Consider the following 19,580-nt stretch of genomic DNA (forward strand, 5'->3'; position numbering starts at 1 on the left):
TAAGTCTCCTGGGCGTCTTGTTAAAATGCAGATTCTAAATCAGTAGGTCTAACAGGGACCAAGAGTCTGCATTTTTAACAGGCTCCCCAAGTGATATTGATACCACGGGTCTGTGGGCCATGCTGTGAGCCCCAAGGTACTAATGGATTTATCAGGGTTGTGCTTGCTCTGTAAAAATTTGCTGCCCTGTGGTCCAGTCATAGGGTGACTAACCCATCCCAGTTTGCCTGGGAATTTCCCAGTGTAATCAGTGAAAGTTGCCCGGACCGTTGACAACCCTGGTTCACGACACTTATTTTGTATCCGTTATGCCGCGCACATAATAGGGCTGGTAGAGCCAAATACCTTCCAGTGTTGGGACACGGGCTTGCTTCCCGAGAGGACTGGGAGAGCCCCTGTGAAAGGCAGGCCTGTCTCTTCCACTGCCTGGCCTACGGGATCTCCAGTGGTTCATAGATCCATTGAGGGACCATGAATGTAAAATGGGCTTTGGTGGCCAGCAGGCTGAGCTGGAGGCTTCTTGATGGGGGGCAGGGAGAGATATTTTTGTTTTTTATGCATATTTTGTGACTCCTTTGTTTCTGAATCCAGTATTTTAATTCTATATTTTATTACATCCAAGTACACATTCATTTCAAAGCCAGCGGGTGAGTCTCTGGTGTGTGGTGGGGGAAGACGGGGGCCCTGTGAACAGAGACTGGGTGATGCTCCCTTGAGTCCTAAATATTTTGCCTCTCCAAACAGCCCCTACTTTAACATCAGGATCTCATCTCTTCCCTTTTCTCCCATCGCATGCCCATCCCCCAACCATGTGCGCAGCAGCCCAACCTCAGCTCCCCGAGAACGCACTACATTAAATGAACATACATTTGTCAGGCACTTAAGATGTACAAGCCATTTAGGAATATGAAAATACAAGTGAAACCTAGCCCCTAACTTCCAGCCTCAAGGAGTTTAACCTCTAATTGGGGAAGTGGTTCGGGGAAAGAAAAGTAACAATACAAAATTTAAATAATAATGAAGATCGCCATGCAGGGGAGGTCACAAGGAGGAGCAGGATTAATTAATTACTAAATGAGTGGCACAGATTCTGTGCGCTGAGGGAATTCTGGGAAGAAAGAGACGGCTGTGCGCTGCGGTGTTCTGGAATGACGGGGGCCTTGGTTGGCGCGGCTGGAGTATTCTGGGGAAGGCGGAGTTCAGTTCAGCTCCACAAATATGTATGGGGCAACTGCTGTGTTCCAGGCACTGTGCTGGACTCTGCAGATGCAGAGAAAAATAAGACCGAGTTCCCACCCTTGAGTCTATAGTCTAGAGCAGGAACTGAGAAGGAAGTTCAAGGGCAGGAGGCAGTGGGCACCATACAGGGACACAGCTCAGGCTGATGGCTGTTGCAGCGGTTGGAAGAAACTGACTTTTGTGACCTCTAAGGTGGCTTGCGTAGAAAATAGTTCAAAATGTGGCCAAATGTTGGGGAGGAGAGTGTTAAGCAAGACATCAGCTTGCACAAAGCCATGCATGCATGGACCCACATGGTGCGTGTTTGCAAAGTGGGCAGTTCAGGATTTCTGGACCGGGAAGCATGGTCCATGGATGGCAGGAGGTGAGTGGTGGAGCACAGATGGCCAGGTCAGGGAGAGCCTTCTGTGTCACCTGAGGAGCTTAAGAGTTTTCATGGAGGGCTCCTGGGTGGCTCAGTGGGTTAAGCATCTGCCTTCAGCTCAGGTCATGATCTCAGGGTCCTGGGATGGGGCCCCACATCGGGCTCCCTGCTCAGCAGGAAGCCTGCTTCTCCCTCTCCCACTCCCCCTTTTTGTGTTCCCTCTCTCACTGTATCCCTGTCAAATAAATACATAAAATCTTTCTCATAGAGTCAACGATGAGGCCATGGGAAACAGCAGCCAAGAAGCAGGCGGACGTCCTGCTCTGCCACTTGCCGCCTGTGTGAATTGGGGTGAATCATGTAATTCCTTGGTGCCTCGATTTCTTAATCTGTAAAAAGTGCATAAAAATAGTACTTCCCTTTTTGTGAGAACTGAGTGAGTTAATCAGCATAGAGTGCTAAGAGCAGTCTTGGAACAAAGAGGATGCTCAATAAATTGTAGCTATCGTTAGTATTAAAGGATTTTAGGCTGGCGAGTGCCTTGGAGAGATTTGTGTTTTCGAAAGATCATGTTGGCAGGACTGAGAAGGCTGGATTAATGTGGATAAGACAGGGGTGGAGGGAGACCTACGGCGGTCCTCTAGGTGAGCAGCGATGAATGCTGGACGGAAGCAGAGGTGCTGTGAAGGGTGGGGAAGGGCCAGAGTCGAGAACTCTGAAAGGGTAGTGCCAAAGGGTGCTTTCCGTGGAGACTTCTAGGTTTTTACCTTATGTACTGGGTGGATGGTGGTTTCAGCAACTATGCCAGGAAAACCAAGAAAAAAAGAGTAGGTCTTCTAGGGAGTGGGTTTATTATTTTTCCTTTCCTTTCCTTCCTCCCTTCCTCCCTTCTGCCCTCCCTTCTTTCCTTCCTTCCTCCCTTCCAGCCTTCCTTCCTTCTTTCTTCTTTCTTCTTTCCCTTCCTCCCTTCCTCCCATCCAACACACTGAGTTTGAATATGTATGGGACCCTTCGCTGGAGATGTCTGTCAGGACACTGAATACATGCACTAGAGGACATGGCTGGAGGTGGAGATTAGCCCATGGATAGTGGTCAAATCCATGAAGTGAATGGCATCACCCAGAGAGAGGGAGCAGAGGAAGAAGAGTGGGCAAAGACGAATCCTGAGGAATACAGCATTTAAAAGATGGTGATAGAAAAACCACAGACGAGCTATGGAGAGGAAGGGGAGTTAGATAAATCTGGAAAGGGTGGCATCACCAAACCAGAGGAGTAGAAGGCTTTGCAATGGAGAGTGAAACCACAGAGTCAGATGCAACAACAGTGGCAAATCCAGCAAGAGAAGGACTAGAAAGTAGTCACTGAGTCTGTTGGTGTGAGAGCCATTGGCACCCGAGGGTGCGGGCAAGGGTGAACATTGGAGAGGAGTGAGGGCTGCATGGAAGGTGAGGAAGTGGTGGGAGCACGTGTGTGGGGGGTGTGGCTGACCATCAATCTGGCTTTGTCACAGGACTCTTGGATGGGTGGGAGATGAACTGTGGGCCAACAATCATCAAGCAAATCCTACATGAGGCCCTTGGATTGGAAATCACTGGAGAGATTTAATTTAGTCATTCATTTTTCTACTCAGCAACTATTTATTGCATAACTACTATAGGTTTAAAAGTATGCTAAATGACATTCAGGAATGAAAGGGTCTGATAGAAGATGATAAGTATCAAATGACATACTGTGAATTGAATTAGGAAATATATTTCTTCTTGGGGTTGCCAAGAAATACTTCATGGACAGATGGCTTTTGAGCTGGGCTTGAAGGAGGAGTAGGATTCTAATGGGCAGTCGTGGAAGAGAGGCATTTCAGTAGATAGATGGGGTGTGCAAATGCCCTGAGGTAGGTAAGTATGGAGCATAGTCAGGAAACAAGAAATACTCCAGTTTATTAAAACTGTAGGGTCAGCACCAAAGTAGATTGTAAGTTAAGGCTGGAAAGAGGTTAGAACCCTGGTGTGAGGGGTTTCTGTGTCAGTCTTAGGGATTTGCACTTTATTCTATAGGCTGCAAGGAGCCATTGCAGTTTGTTGGTTTTTTTTTTTTAAATATTTTATTTATTTAATTTATTTGAGAGAGAGAGAGATTCTGTGTGTGTGTGTGTCTGTGTGTGTGTGTGTGTGTGTGTGTATGCACGTGTGGGTGGGGATGGGAAAGTCAGAGAGGTGTAGGAAGAGGGACAAGCGGGCTCAGTGCTGAGCACAGAGCCTGACATGGGGCCTGATCTCATGACCCCGATACCATGACCTGAGCCGAAATCAAGAGTCAGACGCTTAACTGACTGAGCCACCCAGGTGCCCATGCAGGTTTTGATATAAGGAATAAAAAGAGAAGACTGCCTTATAAAAGGGTTTTGCTGACACTAATGTGTAACATAGATCAGAGCAGAGAGGAGTATGTTGGGAGACTACTATAATTGAGAATGACAAGTAGTGAAGGAATTAAGATGCGTGTTGGTAACAAGTAAGGAGGAAGAGAACGGGGAGATTAGGCGGGACTTGGACCAGTAGGACTGAAACTGCCCACATGGGGATGTGCTGGGTCTGGCTTAGTTGAGGGCTGAAGTCAAAGTTGGAGGAGGCAGGGTTGGGTGGTGGTGAGGGAGAAATCACCAGGAATTCCAAGATTCCTTGGTGATTCTACAGATTTGGAATAGAAGTGGTATCATAACGAAAACAGTAAAGAGAAGAAGATGAGTTGGTTTGAAGAAGGGAGAAGGGACAAGCATCCCACTCTGAGTTGAGGAGGGCCATGCCTGAGAAATGGCCATTGCACACAGGGCCAGGAGTCCTCCCGGCTGTCACTGGACTTGTGGGCCCGCAGCCAGGTTGCAGGGGATCAGGAGAGAAGAGGAAGTGACAGTTGTGAGCACACACTGCTCTTTCGAAGGTTTGACAGTGAAAGAAAAGAGAGAGATAAGAGAAATATTATTCCAGAGGGTTAAGACAATAATTTAAAGGTTTAATAATTCTTCCATTCATATTACAATGTAGGAAATACTTCAAGTCCATTATCTTGCTCCTTGTCACCATAGTTAAGGGAGTCAGCAGGGCTATTACACCCACTTTACAGATGAAGACAATGAGTCTCTGGAGGGCACAGGTCCAGTAAGCGTCATGGGTGGAGTTTTGCCTTCCGGGGAGGGTTTTCTACTACACTGTCGTGCCTAAGGGTCTGGGGACAGTTTGTGGGCTTACAGGTCAAGCCAGGCGGCCTGAGCAGAGGGAGAGACAGAAGATACACGAATACACACTCCCAACTTATGGGCACCGTGGGATGGAGGTTGGAGCCCGGGTGGAAACATCCTAGGGAAGGAGAAGGGGGCTCTGCTTTTAAGGCAGGAGAAAAGGAGGAGGGGGTTACAGATACAGCATGTTGAGGAGGAGAGCAAGGACACTAGGTGCAGAGCCAGGACACTGACAACACCCAGATGAAAAGTTCGAAGACATTTATGAAGCAACATGCCCACAGCACAGGAGTAAGTGGGGTGAGGCTGGAGGACGGAAGAGGAGAACAAGGGGGCTCTGGTCTCTAGCTCTGGGCTGCGAGATGCACGGCAGAGGCCCCTGGGTTATGAATGAACCAATGAACAAAGGGTCCCTCTACGAAGGCCCTAAAGCTAGAAGTCTTGAAGGTGGGAGGGAGTGTGTCCTGTGCAACCCCATACCTTACCCTTTACCCCCACCCTCATCTCCAGTTGGTCTCCACTGATGTTCTAGGCTGTGATTGCTCTCATTCTAGCCCTGACCCCAGGAGAAGAATCAATTGGCCCATCCCCAGAGTCGAGGAGGTTCAGGACGGAGGTTGGCCCTCACTGGACATGAAGCAAGATAGTGGAGGTGGGGGCTGGGAGGATGAACCCCGGATGGGTCTTCCCTCTGGAGGCAGGAGAATGCAGACAAGTGGGAGCGGCTCTGCCACAGCCGGGCTGGAAAATAGAAAGACGGCTTCATGTACAGAAAGAGAACCCACGGAGGTGGCCTTTCTATCCGAATCTGTGCCTTTGATCTGGGAATCCGGGAGGGGCCCTCCCATGGGCGCCATGTTACTTCTTGGTCACTTATTGTCAGTCCTGCATTCTCCTCTTCCTGTCCGCCTCCATGACTGGAATCCCAGGAATCTGCCCTCCTTGCTTTGAGGAGGTCATCTGTCCTGGTGGTTGCAGTCCCTTAGGGAAGGAGCCCACGCTGTTCTTTTTCTGAGGCCAAAGTGCATTCAGGGCAAAAGGAAGGCCATGACACCTCACAGGTCCCTGCCTCTCCCTTCGTGCCAATGTGGGCTCCAGCCTGTGTGGGGCAAATCAGGTGCAGGCGCCATGTTGGGGGGCGTAGAGCCCTGTGGTGCAGACACAGCAGGGCCCTCACAGCACTGCTAGTGGAACATGTGGACAACACCCTTTTTCTGAGGAAATGCCCTGCTCACTGGCCAGAGTGTTCAGAGTCTCTAGCTGTGGCTGCCTCCCACTGAAGGTGACGAACTGTTCCAGGTCGCCTGAGACCAAGGGGTCTCCTGGGATATGGGATCTTCTGTGTGGAAGTCTGGAAAGTGTCAGGGCAACGGGGACAAGATGTCACCCCAACTTCTCTCCCCTCTTCTACTTCTGGAAAAGTGCAGAGCTCATGGATTTTCCTCCAGGACGATACCCCTAACAAACGTGTAAAAGGCTAAACTCTGCAATGTGATGCCACTGTGCTTCATGGAGGTGGCTTTGGGATCTGTAGGCCCAGGTTGAAATCTCCCCTCTATTACTTCCTAAGTGTTCAAGTTTAGGTGAATTACTTTATATTTCTGAGATTCTGTTTTCTTATCTCTAAAAGGGAGGTAATATTATCATTCTCGCGGGATTAAATGTGAGGGTTAAATGAGGCCGTGTTCATCAATCAGTTGCCTCGCATGGTATAAGGCACGTGTAAGAGAAATCAATAAATATTAGTTCTCTCTGATTCCTCCCTCACCATTGTTCTGGCATTGGAGTGATACCCATTCTACAGATGGGAATGAAGGCTGATGAGCAGGTATAGTTTACTCCAGCTCAAAATGACAGAATCAGGAATCAGCAACAGACACCTCACTCTTGACTGCCATCTTCCTATTTTGGAGTACACAAGGGTTTCTTTATCTGGAATGTTTCCTGGATGAGAGGGAAGGAACTGTTTTATTCACTTACTTAACCATCCATCCATCCATCCATCCATGCATTCAACAAATATTCATTGAGTACCTAGTATGTGTCGGGTACTTTTCTGGGTGTTGGAGATGCGACTGATAACACATACATTTTTCTGCCCTCACGAAGCTTCCATCCTGGTAGAGGACACACATAACAAACGTCTGTCTAATGTAATGCAAAGTAGTAATAATTGCTCTGAAGGGAAAATAAAGCAGTTGAAGATGGTAGAGAGTAGCCAGGATTCGGGCACCATTCCGCAGGGTGGCTAGGCTACGGGAGGGTCCTCTGAAGAGGGGACATTTGAGCTGAGGCCTGAAAAAAAAGTCACCTGGGTCCCATGGGTCTGCCTTCCCCTCTTCCTGGAGCTCCCAGCTCAGGCCCAGCTGCCGCAGGGTGGAGTCAGGGTGGAGGAGAGACAGTCCGTTTCTGGGCTGGGGCTGCAGTGGGAGGTGGGACGCAGCTGTTTTTATCAGCTGTCTGTCCACAGTGCTGACCCCTCCACTGGTCCGAGCTTTCAGGATGGGGGAGGGACCCACACTGGAAATTCAGTTACTGAGGGTCAGATGGCGGTTGAAAATGATATGAGAAGGCTGCCTCACTCACTTGGGGACACTACACTGGGGAACAAGTCCCAGTGCCTTTGGTTTCCTGCATGGCTCTATTTCTTTGCATTGCCTTTTCCTTTAAGAAAAAAAAAAAAAATAACACCTCTGTTTGGACTGCATGCTAAATGATTTATGAACATTATTCTTCTCCGTTAGTTCTACCTAGGAGCTCCAGCCCTCGCAATCCTTTTCATGTTGATTAAGTACATTTGAAAGCAAAAGGAGACTGTCTGTAAATTGCTTCACAGTATAGACCAGCGGCTTCCCTGGACTGAGGAGGGATTCCTCATCTTTCCTTTGCAAGAGTTCCTTTGCAGCTGGTTAAGCAGGAGATCAGTTCAGAAACCTGCCGTCAGTCTCGTGTGTGCCCGAGGGGGCAGAGGGATAGCGTTCTTTCTGGAGCTGGTAATTATGAATTTGAGATCCTGGAATCCTCTGGATGGAATGTCCAGGAGTCAGCTTTCTAGAGCAGGTGTGATTGCACCTGACTCAGCCCCATGCCGGTCAGGAGGATGGGAGGGTGTATGTAAAGGGCCTGTCAGAGCTTAGTGTCATCAGGGCAACCCACTGAAGAGGGTGGCGAGAGAGGGGAGAGAGAAGGAAGGTCACAGCCCAACCCTCTGTATTCCTGGGCTAATGGAAGGTGCAATTGGAGAGGAAACATGACCTGTAGAGCCAACTCTGAAGCTGGAGGGCCCTTGGTTGGTTCTCTAGTTAGGACAGGACCAATGCCCTTCCCTAGTTCTTCCCCTATCCCTTGATCATTACTGTGTGATGGACAACTTGGGCACACACTTTGTGGGTAGGTGGGTCATTAAGGTTCTGTCTTCGGCACTCACTTGGACTTGGAAAGTAGACTTCTAGAGATGCTGTTTCTACTACAGATCCTGCGTGGTCGTAGCCTGGTCTGGTCTAGGGCAGCCTTCTCCTGGTCTTCATGTCCAACGTGGAATAGGACAGCTTCCCCTGAACTCCTGAGTGGCTACAGAAATCCTATGAGATTGTCCTCTCTTCTCTGCCACCCTATCCCAGAGGTGTCCCTCTGAGCTGCCTCCATGCTTTTGGGCTTTCAAATCCAGACTCCAGTGGTTTATTTAGAATCCCCCATCTTCGAAAAGTTATCATGCTTCATGGCCTCTCTTTGTGTGTAAGCCCTGAGTTTCATCTCCCCTGTCGCCCCTCTGCCCTATTCAGGGTGGGATTTCTTTGGACATGCCTGTACTAGACATGAGTAGGTTTGGCCTCCTCTTACCTTTCTGCTGGGTGACTTCGGAAAAGTCAGCTCATACACCTGACTCACAAGTCCTTCAGTTACTAAATGGGGATAAGACCATTTGAGAAACAAATGAGATGGTAGTTTTGAAAAATGCTTAGTCAGTTGTCTTTATTGTCTCTGCATAACAAAAGTTCACATAGACCCTTAAAAATGTGAACATTAAAAATCCTATTGTTTAGCTACAAACCATCTAGGACAAGGGTGAGGTGGTGTATATAGAGGAAAACCCAGACCATTTGTGTGGAAACCCAAAGAGAAATGCTAATGGTGCCAACCCAACCTCAGGCCCTACGGAGGGGGAGCCAAGCTCCTCCTGGGTACTAGACACCCGGCTTTCTCAGTCTGTTGTCTGTTCCTCATACAGTCCTTGACATGGCATCATCCGCATTTGAACAGAGGATGGAAACGAGACCCAAAGAGATTACGTTGCCCAAGAGCATAAAGTTAGCAAGTCGTAGGGCTAAGAATCAAACAAAGCCGAGTTCTGTCCTGACCCTAATGTCCAGTGAGCTGAACCGAGCCGCCACCCCCAAATCGCCCCACCTCTTGAACCTGTAATTCTCCCATTAGCAGTTTATCCCTCCGAGGGAAGCATCTACTCTTTGGGTCCTCTTTTGCTCTCCCTCCCGCGCTCTCTCCCTCTCTACTGCACACACCAGGGAGAGTTGCCCATGAAGCATAGATTAGTGCCATGAGCTCCTTTCCTCCTGGCTAAGAAAGGCAGCCAGAGTAAAATCTCTAAATTGTGGACATGGGAGGGCAGCTGATCCTGAAAAGGACAAAAAGGAAAGGCTTGTCCATCTAAGACAAATGTTAGCCCCTTCGGAGCTGTGCCTGGACTGGCCCGGCCTCTGTACGAGCAGAGAGAGCCAAGCCCTGGGGAATGACCTGGGAGATCCACGTCCTGCTGTCGGGAGCCCCGGTTAGCAGCTCGCCATCCTGGAACGCAACCTCCGCCTGAGGGACTCGGGGATGTGGTTAGGCGTCGTCATCCCCTCGCCAATACTCAGAGACACGCGCTCCCAGGGCCCCCTGTCCCTCGCCCTTTGATGTGGAGGGTTCATCCCCGTGAAGCCTCTGTCCACTCCAAGAGCCCCCTCTCTCTCCAGAGTGGTTCAAAGGGCCTTTTGAGCGGGGGAGCGGGGGAGCGAGCGGCCTGTGGGCCTGGGAGGGGAGATAAAGGCGTGAGATCCCTGGAGGGCTCAAAGGGTCAGGGGCTGTGTATCTGGTGACTTCTGAATGCAAGTTCTAACAAAGAGAAATCTGTGGTGGGAGAGCCTCAGCGAAGGAAATAAAATCTCCATGAAAACAAACTTTTGTTGGAAGCTTTCTCCTCTTGTTTTGGCAGCGTTGCTAAGTCCTGGAAGGGGAAGGCCGTGTCTTCCGGAGCAGATTGTCCAAATATCAGCTTGCTACTAGGGACTGTTTTTCTCCCACCAGGAGGCTGGGGCTTGGGAGTGAGTGCAGGAGTAATTGGTTTTCTCATCAAAGCCAGAATGAGTAAAAGAAAAGCCAGGGGGCAGCGCAGAGAGCTGTGGACTGTGGGTTAGGCCCTTGGTGGACACAGCACAGTGTGTGATAGGGTTCAGTGATTCTGCTGGACCCTGGATCCCTCTGGGCCTCACTTGTCTCAGCTGTAAAATGGACGTAACTTGCCCAAGGTCTTTCAGCTGGAAAAGCAGGATGTAAACTTCTGTTTTCCAGTGCCTTGTCATTCACAAAAACCAGAGGATGGAGTTGAAAGGATCTTTGAAGGCACCAGAGGACCACAGGAAGGTCGGATAATTATTATAATATACAGTGTGTGTGTGTGTGTGTGTGTGTGTGTGTGTGTGTGTGTTCTTTCTCCCTGGGCCTAGGTAGTCACATACCATGCTCAGTTGTTTGGTTTCTGTATCTTGTTTTGCAAAGAAGCAAGGGAATGGTTAAAGAAAGGGCTTTCCAGTCAGTCTCTGCTGCTGCTAACTCGAATTGGTTAGCTAGATTCAGGGACGCTAGGGGCTCACAAGTTTTAGGGAATGTAGAGAATGAGGGCTTCCCCAGCTGCTGAGATGTTTTTATGTTAAGTGCCTATAAGGATACAGTTTTTTCTCACTGGAGTCCAGGGAAAGGGGAAGAATGTGTATTGGATCCAGGCCCCATAAGATTCTTTTTTTGACTCCCTAAGAGTCTTCTTTTGTCCTGCTTTGGGAGAAAATCCTTTATGGTGGCTGTCATTCGGCAGAGCTCAGAGGACTTTGGAGTGGCAGGTAGCCAGGGGGATTAGGCAGGGACTGGGAGCTGAGCTGTGGTTTCGATTCTGCCTGCTCCTGACAGGCTTCTGTGACCCCACGGTGGGCCCTGTTCCTCTCAACCATAGACAGCACCAGATGGAATGAGAGGGAGGAGGGAGAGAAACTCAGAGCCGTCCTGGCTGAGGGTGAATCCGGATGGGTGCTGAGGGGGGCCTGGGAGGGTTGGCTGGGAGCCAAGAAGGCTTCCTCCCCTGCAGGCCCCCTCCCCACTCCTTCCCCAGCCAGAGGCCCAGGCTGCTGCCTTTGATTGCTGGTCTGGGGAGGTGTGTGTGTCTCCCCCGCGCTCTGCACGTCTCTGAAACCCGAGAGACACATAAGTTGAAGTACCTCCCCAGAGTTCTCTCTTTGACCAGAGGGGCTGGGATGTGTCCAGATTTGGGAAGGTCTGTCCAGGGAAGCCTGACTGAGTTGGCAAAGGCAGCTCCTCCCTCCCTTCTCCCCTCTGCTGTCCCTTGGGAGGCCTTGCCAGGTCAGTCATGGGCTAATAACAGCACCAGGAACGCGGATGTCACATGGCTGGTTGGAGCGGCCTGCGACCGTTAATAGGTAAGGTCTCCTACTGCTGACCGCATGCAGAGTTCACGTGGGGCGTGTTTAGGTTTGACACGGCCAGCTCGTGTGCGGGTATGGAAGTAGGTGGGAGGCCTATGTGTGCAAGCTGTCCTCCTCCCCCCTCAGCACACACACATGGGTCCCCACGTACGTACACACATGCACGCACACAGAGCCATACACAGGTCACACGCACGCAGGAGCATGGTCATAGACACGCACACATGGAGCCACACACACATGTGACACAGTCCCAATCACACGCATGCCACATAGTCACATGCACATATGCACACGCAGCAATGCGCTCCAGCTCACACACACCCTCACACATACACAGAAGCACGCTGGGGATATGAGAGAAACCTCTTCTAGGAGCTTCTCTCTTCCCTCTCCCATTTCCCCACCTTCCCTCAACCGGGACCTCCCTCTTCCCTCTCACCTCCCTGGTCACCTCCTCATTTTATCAGCAGGGACACAAGTCCTGGATGTGTCGGGCCAGCTTCATTCCATGCGGTCTGAATGTAACATGAGGTGGCAAAAAGAACTCGGGTGAGAGCCAGCCAGAGCTGAGCTGAGACCCTGACTTCCCCACTGAACTGGGTTCATGACGTGGCCCCACTGGGCGAGTTGTCTGACCTCTGTAAGCCTCACTTTGCTCCTCTCTAGAAGAGGACCGAAAACACTGCCGTATGAGGCTGCTGGGAGGCATGTGCATGCTGACAGGTGCCGCAGATGTGTGGTGATGGGTGTGTCCCGGGTAGCACAGGCTGGAACACAGGAAGTGCCCAGAGGACGCCAGCTCCCTCCTTTCCCTGTTGTTTCCATCAGTGTATTTCTGCTGTGTGGCCACCATGTTGGTGTCTGACCGAGAAAGGAGGCCTGGCCTGGGGAAGCGTTTGGGGTGTGCTCTACGTGGACTTTGCCTCATTTATCTGGGGCTGATTCAGCTCTGAGGAAGGAAATAAGATGACTGTCACTTAAAGACAATGACCCTCTTCACAACAGCATGCTCATCCCTTTTACCCAATAAGAAGGTTGAGGCACAGAGGGGTTAAGTCATTTCTTTTTTTTTTTTTTTTAAGATTTTATTTATTTATTTGACAGACTGAGATCACAAGCAGGCAGAGAGGCAGGCAGAGAGAGAGGGGAGGAAGCAGGCTCCCCGCTGAGCAGAGATCCCAATGCGGGGCTCGATCCAAGGACCCTGGGATCATGACCCCAAGCCGAAGGCAGAGGCTTTAACCCACTGAGCCACCCAGGCGCCCCGGTTAAGTCATTTCTCTGAGTTCACACAGCCAGTTAAGTGGCTGGGAACCCAGCTCCTACCCCTGGCTTTCTGTTGCGGTAGGAGATTAGCTACAGCACTGGGGACACTGGCATGGAGCCATGCTCAGGCAAATGGCACTGTTGGTTCTGGTGATTTACTAGGTCATCTTCTTCCCTTCTTAGAGCAGGCATGTTTGGATTGGACATTTCTTCTGTCTTCTCTGTAAAGATGGATGTGGGTAGAAAGGCATTGGGCTGGAAGACATCTGAGAGGGCATCTGTGGGAACGCATGAGGGGAGTGTGGGGAGCTCCATTCAGGTTTGCAAACACTGGTTGCACACCTGCCTCGCACTGGGTCTCAAGCTAGGTGCTGGGGCTGCAGAAATGAGCAAGACATTGCTCCTGCCTTCAAGGAACTCTAACGAAGTGAGCAGGATGTGGGCTCAGGCATGTAAGAAAGATGTGCAGACAATGAGGTTAAGGCAGCCATAGAGGAAAACACCAGATGGTGCATGGCAGTGATGGGGTGGGGATGGGAACTTGGTCTGAAATTTGCTTGGAGGAGGTGATGGTGGAACAAACCGTCCCGGGAACTAGACAGGAGAAGGAGGCAGAGGGCCCTCCAGGGAGTAGGGACAGGGTGCGCCACAACATGGGAGTGTAAGACAGCAAGAGGAAGGAGGGAGGGGTGGGCAGGGACAGACTGAGTGCTAAGGCTCTTGGATTATATTTTGCAGGTGATGAGGAACTATGGAATGTACTGAAATGGGGGAGTGGTGTTGTCAGATTTATATTCTAGAACTTGGCCTCAGCACCAGTGGGGATGGATTGGAAGGGACCAGACTTTCACAAGCGCATTCAAGATATGTTTCAGTTAGAATGCCTTTGGCTGCCAGTAGCAGCAAATCCAACGAAAGTGGCTTAAACAGTAAGAAATTCTAATTCTTACATATTATGAAGCCCAGAACCAGGAGTGCTCTAGGGTTGGAAAAATTCAGTGGCTCAGTGACATCAACAAGCACTCAGATTCTTTCTCTGCCATCCTCCGGATATCAGCTTTGTTTTCAGACTAGCTTTCCTCTGGGTCATACAATGGTGGTAGTAGTTCCATGCATCACACCAACCTGTAGGCAACTAAAAATAGTAAAGTAAATCATTTGTAAAACCATGGGGAATGACAGAGGCTGTGGCCAATGGGATTGTGAATGCTCCAGGCCTGTTGGAATTCAAATTACAATTTTTTAAAGGCACAGGAAAAAATATTTTAAACAAAGTCATGAGACAAATGACAAACTGGGGGGAAAATTGCAACTCACATCACAGGGCTATTCTCCCTAATATACAAAGAGTTCTTAAAAATCAACAACAAATACAACCCAATAGAAAAAAATGAGCAAGGAATTTGAACGGTCTATAAACGAAGAAGAAAATACAAATGGCTCTTAACATATGAAAGGATGTTGAATAATAAGAAATGAATGCAAATTAAGACTATACTGAGGTAGCATTATTCATTCATCTTTTAAATGGACAGAAATCCAAAAAGTTTGTTATCACACTGTATTGGCAAAGTTCTAGGGAAACAAGCTGTCTGGTAGTGTAAATCAGTACAACCCTTTTAGAGTGCAATTTGGCAATAGCTAACAAAATTATCATATGCCTTTTGCCTCAGCAATTTCATATTGGGGAACTGATCCTAAAAGATATTGTACATATGTGAAATAACATTCATGAAAGTTTATTCTTTGCAACATTATTTGTAATAGCAAAAGATTAGAAAGAACCCAAATATCCATCAGTTGCAGATAGTTAGATTAGTTAAATTATGAAATATTCTGATAATGGAATACTACACATTTAAAAAGAGGTCAGAGAGGGGTGCCTGGCTGGCTCATTTGGTAGAGCATATGACTCTTGATCGTGGGGTCGGGAGTTCAAGCCCCATGTTGGGAGTAGAGCTTACTTTTAAAAAAGGAAATAAAATAAATAAAAATAAAAAAAGGTGAGGCGCCTGGGTGGCTCAGTGGTTAGAAGCCTCTGCCTTCAGCTCAGGTCATGATCTCAGGGTCCTGGGATCAGGCCCCGCATTGGGATCTCTGCTCGGCAGGGAGCCTGCTTCCTCCTCTCTCTCTGCCTGCCTCTCTGCCTGCCTGTGATCTCTCTCTCTCTCTGTCAGATAAATAAATAAAATCTTAAAAAAAAAATAAAATAAAAATAAAAAAAGGAATGAAGGCTCTGTCTTTGTACTGATATGGAAAGATCTCCAAAAATATATTAAGTGTAAAAAAAAATCCACCGATGTGCAAAAAAGTGGGGGATAACGAGAATCTGTATTTGTCTTTGCTTAGGTAAGTAGGGGACAGGAATGGGAGGGAGAATTTCATATAGGTTGTAAAATTTTTTTTAAAGATTTTATTTATTTGTTTGAGAGAGAGACAGTGAGAGAGAGCATGAGCGAGGAGAAGGTCAGAGGGAGAAGCAGACTCCCCATGGAGCTGGGAGCCCAATGCGGGACTCGATCCCAGGACTCTGGGATCATGACCTGAGCCGAAGGCAGTCGTCCAACCAACTAAGCCACCCAGGCGTCCCTAAAATTTTTGAACCATGTTACTTACTACTTTTTTTTTTTAAGATTTTATTTATTTATTTTAAAGGAAGAGAGAGAACACACACGTGGGTGGGGGGAGGGGCAGAGGGAGAGGGAGGGAATCCTAAGCAGACTCTGTGCTGAGCATAGAGGTAGAAGCAAGGCTTGATCCCATGACTCCGAGATCATGACCTGAGCTGAAATCAAGAGATGGGTGCATAACCGACTGAGCCACCTAGGCGCCCCACATATTACCTTTTTAAAAACAAAACAAAGGAAAATCAGGAGCACTGCCCAAATCCCATGAAACATCTGGGAAGAGTTGCCAGTTTGCATCCCTGGACTGTGAATTACGCAGTGATAGTGGAGATGAGAAAGGATGGATTTGAGAAATATTATTTTTGAGAGAGAACAAGAGCATGCATATACAGGCAAGCAGAGGGAGAAAAAGAGGGAGAGAGAGAGAGAATCCCAAACAGGCTCCACTTCAGCTCAGAACCCAACACAGGGCCTGATCCCATGACCCCAAGATCATGACCTGAGCCGAAATAAAGAGTTGGACACTTAACTGAGCTACTGAGGTGCCCTGAGAGATGTTTTTTTTTTAAGAGTGAAATCCCCCTGGTTGGGCGTGGGAGTGAGAGAGAAGGCAGAGTTGGAATGCAAGGGGACCCAGGTTGTGGGTAACTGGTGGAAGATGGCATCATTTTGAGATGGGAAGACTGCAGGGAAGCATGTTGGGGAAGCAAGGTAGCCTGGAGAATCATTTCACTTCTGAGCTCACTGAAGTCACTGAGTTCCTGGGACCCTACCTTGCCCTCTTTCTCCATCCCTCCATCCACAGGCGATATTTCTGGCTACAGACTTCTCGTTTACGGGACATTCATGTGAGAAGTGCAGTGGGATGGGATGTGTTTGGGGTCCATCTATCCATTTGCTGATAATAGCAGTCCCCTCAGCTCTGGGTCCTGCTGGAAAGCCCCTCTGGAGAGTTTGGGTCCCGAATGAAAAAGGGACTGAACGGCTAATGGCAGTTGCACTGTTGGTGGTGAAGGCATTATGAGCTGGTATGTGAAATATGGCCACACTCTTGGTTTTAGCTGGAGCTGGAAAGGATTAGAAGACAATTAATAAATCATTTAGTGCCCTGAGTTTAAGTAACTTATTATTATGGGCTGCATATATTTATTACGCTTCACTGAGCAACACTGGCAAATTTCCTTCAAATGTCACACAATTTGTATGCAATTTGTTTCAGAAGGGTTTTTTTCTTTTTTCTAATGCACATATAAATTATTAACCTGAATTCTTCAGGACAGATTGCCAGAATCCTAACCCCTCCCCCACTATCCCTTATGAGTCTCATAAAGGCTTTCTGTCCCCAAAATGATGACAGGACCAGCCGAGGAGCCAGGAGGGGATGCAGGGTTGCTTGCTGTCTCCTTGGGCTGCATTGGGGCAGAGACCTAAATCCTGCCTTCCCAAGCTTCAGGGAAAAGAAAAAAAAAAATCAGGCTGGCAGGGTGGTGCCAGCCATCCTTAAGTAAAACCAGGGTCCCGTGGACTCCAGAGCTGGAAGCATTTCAGACACTGATGGCTCCAAACTGTTTATTTTGTCACAGGACCAGCCATGGTGGAGTGACAGCTTTCTCCAAGATGGGCTGGAGAATCTGGTCCACATTTTTTCAGGCCTGATTCTGCATTGTCCTTGTGTTTTTCTTGGTGGAGCAGTTTAAAGTTTTGGTACGATGATGTTTTCATTGACTCATGCATTATTACAGCCCCTCCCCACAAAGCTGCTTCTGTGCGGAGGAGCGAGGGGTTGGGTCACAGGACGATCTGACTACTTATACCTCCCCTTTGCGAACGTCGGTACAACGTGCATCTGTTGAGCACCTGATGTATGATAGGTGCTCTGACGTGCGCATGTGTGTGCGTACGCATGTATGCGTGTATGCGTGCGTGTATGCGTGCGTGTATGCGCATGCACACGTGTTGTAGCAAACAATGTCCTTAACTTCGTCTTGCTTTATGCCCCAGCATCCACACGAGTCAGTGCCTATTGAGCAAATGACTGAGCCAACCAGGAATGAACACAGGCAGCTCCTGACAAGCTAACACAACTTACAGGAAGCCTGGAAGCATCTCGAAGGAGACTCATTGGGGGTTTTCCAGAGAGCTAAAAGGATTCTTAAAATCCTCCGAGGATGTTTTAAACAGCAGCAGTGGACGTTCTCCCCTATTTTTCTAAGCAAATGATCCTGAATTTGACGGAACCTAACGTGCTGACTCACGAGGTGGCCCCTTCGTGCTCTCCTTGCTCGACACCCCATCCCCTGTGTGTGCCTCCTCTCGCATTGCTTCTAGCAGCTGAGGCCTGAGGTACCAGAAAACGGGTCCTGTTAGAAGCATGTGTAAAATCAGTCTGAAGCAGCTCTAAGTGACAGTCTGGGAGACTCCCTTCCGAGGAAGCTTCATAAACTTTAGTAGGAAGATTTTGTGGTGTGTACTTTGACTGCTCGGAGATGTTTAAAAATGGTTTTCTTTCCAGTATTTTTATACCAGGTTGGATTTATGAGGCTACCGACTAGCTTACTCACGTGCTGGTAAGGAAGGCATTTTTGCCCCAGAAACGACGGCCCGTCTGCTGGGAGGCTGTGAATAGAGCGGTAGGCTTGGTAAAAAAGCATTTTACCTCCTTGTTCACTTTCAAGAGGGTCACAGGCAAAGTTCCCTGATTCCGTTATTTTCAGACACCAGAAGGCAATTTAACTATGAGAGGGGTCCTCTTGTTTACTGGGGATTTTGCACATCAGTCTTGAGGAAACCCCTGCCGAGGCCTTGCTCCCCAGCTCTGCCTTCCCCTTTACCCTGGAGGGTGCTAGGTCTTCTCTCTGCCAGAGACAGAGCCACCTGTGTCTTCTCTTGAGGGGCGGCCCAGCCTACCTTTCTGCCACCCGACGGAGGGCCCTCTGAGCAAGTCCCACCTCGATGGGGCCTTCGTGGTCCCTCCGCGCAAGGGGACAGTTGCCTCTGCCTGCCTCTGCTACCCGTCAGCTCTTTCGCTGGCGGATGCCAGGTGGAGACAGTCAGCTGCTCAGGAGAGAGATTGTTCTGGGTAGTTACTGCTAGCAAGGGATCCCATTTTATCTACCTGCCATCAGAGTAATCTGTCCTCTGCTGGAGGCACCTCGGAGGAGCAATGAGCAGGTGAGGCACACCAGATGGCAGGGCAGCCAGGTGACACCGGGCTGGAGCGGGAAGTGGAAAGCAGTCAGCCTGGCTCCCGAGGCCTCCAGCCTGTGAGCTGAACTCAGGCAACTTCCCCCCGCCCTGCTCTCCCCTGCTTCTGGCGATATATCGGGCCTCCTTCAGGAAAGGCACAGTTTTCCTACTTCCTACTCCGTTTGTTCTTAGATTGGTGTTATACCCTGGAGCCAAATTAGTGGCTAAGAACAATTGGAAACAAATGCTCTTTCAGCATCCCCACTGCGATCTGGGGATCCAGGTGGGGACACCGGCCCAGTGGTTGCCTTCTCCACCGAGCCACCCCTCTGCGGAGAATCAGCATCCCAGAACCATCCAGCACAGCCAAATTCCCTCATAATCAGCCTGTGCTGTGCACATCTGCCTAACCTCAGTTAAGCAAGCTGGAGCCCTGTTAAGTTATTTATGAAACAATATTCAGGACCAGCCCCCCGAGGCGAGTTAGGAAGTAATGAATGGAAGTGCTGTTTGGAGAGGCCGGCTCACCAGGGCCTGTGGCTGGCCTGCTGGAGTGAGTGGCTCTCCTCTTCCCATGGGGGCTGGAGGCTCAGAGAGCGTCTCCTTGCGATGGCTGCCATGGGGGACACCCTTCTCGGAGATGGAGACGGTTGTTGGCTGGGTGTGGATTTTAGAGAACCTCCAGCACAGGTCTGAGGGGAAGCCGCTGACCGTCCACCTCGTCGTTATCCGGATGTACCTGCTGGAAGTGGGGACAACCCTGTCCGTGGTCCCTGCATACATGCTAGATGACGCTTAATCTATCAAGCAGCTGGTGTCTGTTTCTCCCTTTAGACTCCAGAGTCCTTGAGGGTGGGGAGCTGGTTTTGCTGTTCATTACTGATCTCCAGCCTAGGCGAGGGTCTGACACACATTAAAAACACGTTTTGGAAATTGAACGAAGGGAGTTA

The 19,580-nt window shown here is 49.3% G+C and overlaps 1 protein-coding gene across 4 annotated transcripts in view; it reads left to right on the forward strand.

The window, feature by feature from the left end:
- The window catches only part of PKNOX2 (PBX/knotted 1 homeobox 2), a 254,340-nt gene that overhangs the window by 37,829 nt on the left and 196,931 nt on the right, over nt 1-19,580 (forward strand). The window contains exon 2 of one of the 4 annotated variants that reach the window (XM_032868838.1): nt 10,407-10,478. The exons of the other annotated variants lie outside the window; for them this stretch is intronic. The gene's annotated coding sequence lies outside the window, so the exon portion shown is untranslated. The remainder of the gene's footprint in view (nt 1-10,406; nt 10,479-19,580) is intronic. 4 annotated transcript variants of the gene reach the window in all.

The sequence above is a fragment of the Lontra canadensis genome, unplaced genomic scaffold (genome assembly GCF_010015895.1).
Source record: "Lontra canadensis isolate GAN:19392208 unplaced genomic scaffold, GSC_riverotter_1.0 scaffold36, whole genome shotgun sequence".
NCBI lineage: Eukaryota > Metazoa > Chordata > Mammalia > Carnivora > Mustelidae > Lontra > Lontra canadensis.